Below are 6,000 nucleotides of genomic sequence, written 5' to 3' on the forward strand. Positions count from 1 at the left end.
TAATTTTTCAGGAATGTTGTTTATCTAGAAGCTTGGTGTAGCCCATAATTCTGCTTGTTTATAATCTGAGAGTTCTGATTCTTCCACGGAAATGGAATCTGACAATATAAAAGCACAAGCAAAATGGGCTAAGCATACAGCCTTCACTTTTAACTGAGTCTGTGCCTTTGCTTTACTTTATTGACAAAGGTCTGAACAGTCAAAGCTATAGTTTTTCCAGTAGTCAGTATGGATGTGACAGTTGGACTATAAAGAAAGCTGAGCGCGGAAGAACTGATGCTTTTAAACTGCGGTGCTGGAGAAGATTCTTGAGAGTCCCTTGGACAGCAAGGAGATCAAACCAATCAATCCTAAAGGAAATCAGTCCTGAATATTCATTGGAAGGACTGATGCTGAAGCTGAAGCTTCAATACTTTGGCCACCTGATGCGAAGTACTGACTCATTGGAAAAGACCCTGATGCTGGGAAAGATTGAAGGCAGGAGAAGGGGACAACAGAGGATGAGATGGTTGGATGGCATCACCAACTCGATGGACATGAGTTTGATCAAGCTCCGGGAGTTGGCGAAGGACAGGAAAGCCTGGTGTGTGAAAGTCCATGGGATCGCAAAGAGTCAGACATGACTGGGTAACTGAACTGAACTGATGCCTTTGTTACTAAAGCAAAATATTTTTATTTACAGACTTACTTTTTCCCCACCCCAAACAATTCTATTCTTGCAAGTTTTTATCTCCAGAGGGAATCAAGCAAAAAAAAAGTTTATATTGACCTATACATTCATTTGTGCTTCCCTGGTGGTTCAGGCGGTAAAGCGTCTATCTAAAATGTGGGATACCTAGGTTCGATCCCTGGGTCGGGAAGATCCCCTGGAGAAGGAAATGGCAAACCACTCTGGTACTGTTGCCTGGAAAATCCCATGGACAGAGGAGCCTGGTAGGCTACAGTCCATGGGCTCGCAAAGAGTCGGACACGGCTGAGAACACTTTCTTTCATACATTGATTTAAATGGCTAGGTCACAGTTCAGTTGATGGTAGTGAAAAAACAGGGGGAAATAAACCTCCATCATATGAAGCACATAATTTGAAGAAAAGAAATTATTTCTATTGAATTAAACAATTCAATTATCTGTGTGAATGTAACTTTCCTTATTATTAACAGAACCCAGAATGAAATACTGGGGACATATGTTATATACACAAAGCTTGGAAACCAGAAGTGCTTGGGTAACCAGGATAAGAAATGATGTTTTTCAGCTGAGCCTTTGTTGTTGGATATCAGCTTGTGGAGGTGACAGGTCCATTAATCAAGGGACACTTACATGCAGCAAGCTGAAAAGACAGGCTTGAATTGCTGAGGATTCATTATAGGAAAAATAACACTTATAAAAACCTCTAAGCAGAGCATCCTTATCAACAAAGAGGAGGCAATGACTGTGACATCTATGGGTATACGATTTCCAAATGGAATTTCAGGATGGAAAATAATGGGGAGGCGGAGAATGAGAAATATTTACATTTCAATGGATGCCAGTTCAGAAGGGGTGTGTGTGTTTAGTCATTCAGTCATGTCCGGCTCTTTGCAACCCCATGGACTGTAGCCCGCCAGGCTCCTCTGTCCATAGGGATTTTCCAGGCAAGGTTACTGGAGGGGATTGCCATGCCTTCTTCCAGGGGATCTTCCCAACCCAGGGATCGACTCCAGGTCTCCCGTATTGCAGGCGGATTCTTTACCCACTGAGTCACCAGGGAAGCCTTATTCAGGAGGGTGGTTGTTTGCAATCACCTAATATACTTTAAATCACCATGGAATTAATCGCAGGTGTTTTCCTTGTTTGGCTTTGACTATGGAGCTGATGACTTTGCACTGGGCTAGCGGGCCTTCTCCCCAGGTGTTTTGGCTACCTATTTAAGCATTGTGTGTGTGTGTGTGTGCTCAGTTGCTCAGTTGAGTTCAACTGTTAGAGACCCCATGGGCTATAGTCCGCCAGAGTCCTCTGTCCATGAGACTCTCCAGGCAAGAATACTGGAGTGTGTTGTCATTTCCTTCTCCTGGGGATCTTCCCAACTCAGGGATTGAACCCCCCACCCCCTATCTCCTGCATTGGCAGGCAGATTCTTTACCACTGAGCCAGCATTTAAGCATTATTAGCATTTTAAAATGCTAATTATTAGCATCTTGTTTCTGGCAAGTTTGTTTTTTAACTCTGTGTGTTTGAAACTCTCTTGGACTTTGTCAAATAAATTGAGCCTATCCAAACAAAACATATCCTCCTTTATGTAACTATGTCAGGCACAAACAAGGTACATCTTTAAGCTTACAGGTTAAGACATATATGTAATGGCAGATAAAATATAGAAGTCAGGCACAGACCTGCCTCATAAATCCATCATCCATGACTCGCTACATTCTTTCATGTTGTTATTAATAATACCCAGAGTCATACCTTCCTTCAAAGCTGTCTCCGAGACTTGGATTCTGATTCTAGTCATAGACTGCCTGACTTTGCTTCTGTAGCTTCTATCATTTCGAACACTTCTAGACTATAAATTTTTCAAGGAAGCAATAGTCTGCAGGTGATACGTACTGGCAGTTTCCATTTTACCTCCATCTCCATGGGCACACACCTTCTTGTCAGTACAAGTGGCCTTCGTACAGCACAGAGAACTCTGCTCAATGTTATGTGGCAGCCTGGATGGGAGGGGAGTCTGGGGGAGAATAGATACATGTGTATGTATGGCTGAGTCCCTTTGTGGTCCACCTGAATCTATCACAGCATTGTTAACCTGCTATACTCCAATATAAAATAAAGAGTTCAAAACAAGCAGCCTGATTTTTGGTTGGAAAATACAGTCAATGCAGTGCAATGGTTCCGTTTCAGGGTCATACTATATGCATTTCTGGGGTTACACAAAAATAATTCCTGCCTGTGTATTGTGTTCATCAACAGTTAGCAAGATTCTATCAGACCACAATAAGGTAGGATGAGTAAGAACAGGTTTATAAAATAATGTGCTCTGCAGATATAGGTTATTATTACTTACAAATATAATTACACACTACAGTGGGATCTCCCTTTTAGAGATGCTTTAAATGTAGGACCAATTTGTCTCCTTCCCACTAAAAGGCCCTTATATACTTAAGTGTCTATAAAATACCTACGCTTTTAAATGTTTGCTTTGCCCAGAAAGTCATTTCAGGAGCATAGCTCTGGGGACAGATTATAGCAAAAATTCAGGGTCATTCTTCAATATACGTTCAATTAAAAAAATTATGTATTAGTTCAAGTTGGTTGGTTGATTCTTATTTGTGGCAACTAGAAAGTAATTTAGAAATAAAACTCCAGATTGATAAAATTTTAGGTCAGTATATTTTATTGGAACTTACACATGAGCATTATTGAGACCTGGAGTTTGCTATTCTGCTACCTTGCTCAGAATTGTCCCTAATATTTTCTACAGTGTTAACTGGCAATATTTGAATTTTTAACATTCCTTATCACACTTCAATGAAGGAAAAAAAAAAAAGAAATTTGAAACAAGTACAGTTTAAATTAAATATTTAGCATGTGGTTAATTGAGGTATTAGAGTTCCACACCACAGGTGCTTCAAAAGTATGTTTCCTCCCAAGGTAAAGATTTAATCAGGATAGCAAGCAGTAAATTGATTTTAAAAAAGAAAACAGGAGTACCCAGGAATTGTTTTGTTGCTGTCTTCATTTCAGACCTCCTAATTGGCTGCTTCATATATTTTCTGAGGTTAATTAATTATTCCATTACCAGGTTAAAGGAATTCCCTGGTTAATACCCTTCCCTGATAGCTCAGCTGGTAAAGAACCCGTCTGCAATGCAGGAAACCCCAGTTCAATTCCTGGGTCGGGAAGATCCCCTGGCAAAGGGATGGGCTACTCACTCCAGTGTTCTTGACTTCCCTGGTGGTTCAGCCGGTAGAGAACCATCCTGCAATGTGGGAGACCTGGGTTCGATCCCTGGCTTGGGAAGACCCCCTGGAGACGGGGATGGCTACCCACTCCAGTATTCTGGCCTGGAGAATTCCATGGAAAAGGAACCTGGTGGGCTACAGGACACGACCGAGTCCCTCTGCCTTTCTCCTCACTGCTGCTGTGTTCACCACTAGATGGCGCTAAAACCTGGGTTATAGCTGCCAGACTCAGGACTAGCTGGGAGTCCAGAGGGCTGGAACTTGATAACTGGAAGATCCCTTCAAAGGTAATCTGGCCAGCAGTTCCTTTTTATTATACAAATGAGGAAACCGAAACTCAGTGAAAATGAGTAATTTGTCAAAGTCACACAGACCTCTTCCTATTCTCCTCCTCCTCCCCTCCCTCTCCATTTCCTCTCCTCTCTTCCTCCCTGGCCCCCTTGTCTGTTCCTCCTGTTTATTACTAGCTCCCTCTATAAACTCATCACCTGAGGAGGAGCCCCGGAAGGGATATAGCTCAGGGAGTGATGATCAGATCTGCTTTCCAGAAGGAGCACTCTGGCAACTGCAGGGTACCATTGACCAGGTACCATTCATTCATTTGTTCATCCAAGAAACAGCTATCAGATGCTTACTTTTTGCTTTGCACACAGAGCCTGGCACTGGGAATAATTAAAAACCAATAAATCAGATAAGGATTTTACGAACTCACATTCTCCTAGGGAATACAGAAACAGAAAAAAAAAAAGTCACACTCTAAATCAGATATGCTTTAATATCGGTGATGACAATACAGTCTGATCACTTGGAGGAATTCACCATCAGCTGCATGAGGAATTTAAAGGGAAGGTTTCAGTGAGATAGTGTTAGAGGCCGGAGGACACATAGGGTCATGGAGGCTGAGAAATGGAAGGAAGGGCTTCCAGAGAGAGGAGAGCATGGATGAAGGAGGAGAGGCTGTGGAAGCAGCTGCTGTGGCTGATGCCAGAGGGCACAGGGTGAGGGGACAGCTGATAATCCTGGAAGGAGGGGACTGGTGTCTGAAGGCTTCATCTGAAGTGTTGAGCTCAGGGATTTGCTCAATCTGGTGGGAAGGCCCAGGAAGGAGTAGAGCTCGGAGAATGGTGTGGGCAAATGTGCTTTCCAGAAAGAGCACCCTGACAGCTGCGTGGAAGCCCCGAAGCAAGGAAGGCCGGTGGCTGGTGTCCCAGAGCCGTGCGTGCGGGGTGGGGGCGGCGTGGGGCTGGGAGGGAGATGTCAGGAGTGGGACTGACCTCCGTGTTTTCTTTGAAAAACAGCGACTGCGTCTGTCATTGATATCCTTAGAGGGTTGTGACGACTCTGGTGCTTGAACTACTTATAAAGCATTGAAGAAGTTTTAATTAACCACACATATTACTTGGATAACATTTCTGAAATTATTTTTAGAATCCAATTCAAGGGCGTTCCAAGTTGATACACAGAAGATCCTCCTGTAGAGCAACCCCTCCCCCCACCAGATTTAATGGGATTATGAACACACCTCCCCATCCCCCTCCCTCAGCACCAAATAATTAGAACTAGGAAGAAACAGACCTCGCCTCATCACCACCACCATGCTCCTCCTCTTCTGGGTCATGCCTCTGATGTCTCCCTTTTATTTGTCCAAGTTCTGTTTTCACCACAGCACTTTTCTTCTAGCTGCTACCGTTGATGGTGGCCGAGAGCATCATCTCTCTCTCCTGAGCAGCCTGAAGTGGGCTGCTTGCTGGGGAGCTGTGCCTTTCCTTGTAGTAGGCATGGCACAATTTGGGGCGGGGGGAAGGGGCTTCTCTGAGCAGGTCCTGAGTTGCCCCTTGCCCCTGGAGGGTTTTGTCTTTTTAAGAATTTCCCAGTCCAGAATCACCCTATTTCCCTTTTGTCCCATTCAAGCACTCATAAGTTTATTATTACTATTAAGAACTCTTGGCGTCCAAAATTTGAAAAGTCCTGTGAACTGAATCCTATTTCAAATATGCCTGGGGAGGGGGGCTGTGAGTAGAGAGCCAAGTCCTGGGTAGAATGAGGATCCTTTAGAAGTC

Source organism: Oryx dammah, unplaced genomic scaffold (assembly GCF_014754425.2).
Source record: "Oryx dammah isolate SB20612 unplaced genomic scaffold, SCBI_Odam_1.1 HiC_scaffold_13, whole genome shotgun sequence".
In the NCBI taxonomy this organism is placed as follows: Eukaryota; Metazoa; Chordata; class Mammalia; order Artiodactyla; family Bovidae; genus Oryx; species Oryx dammah.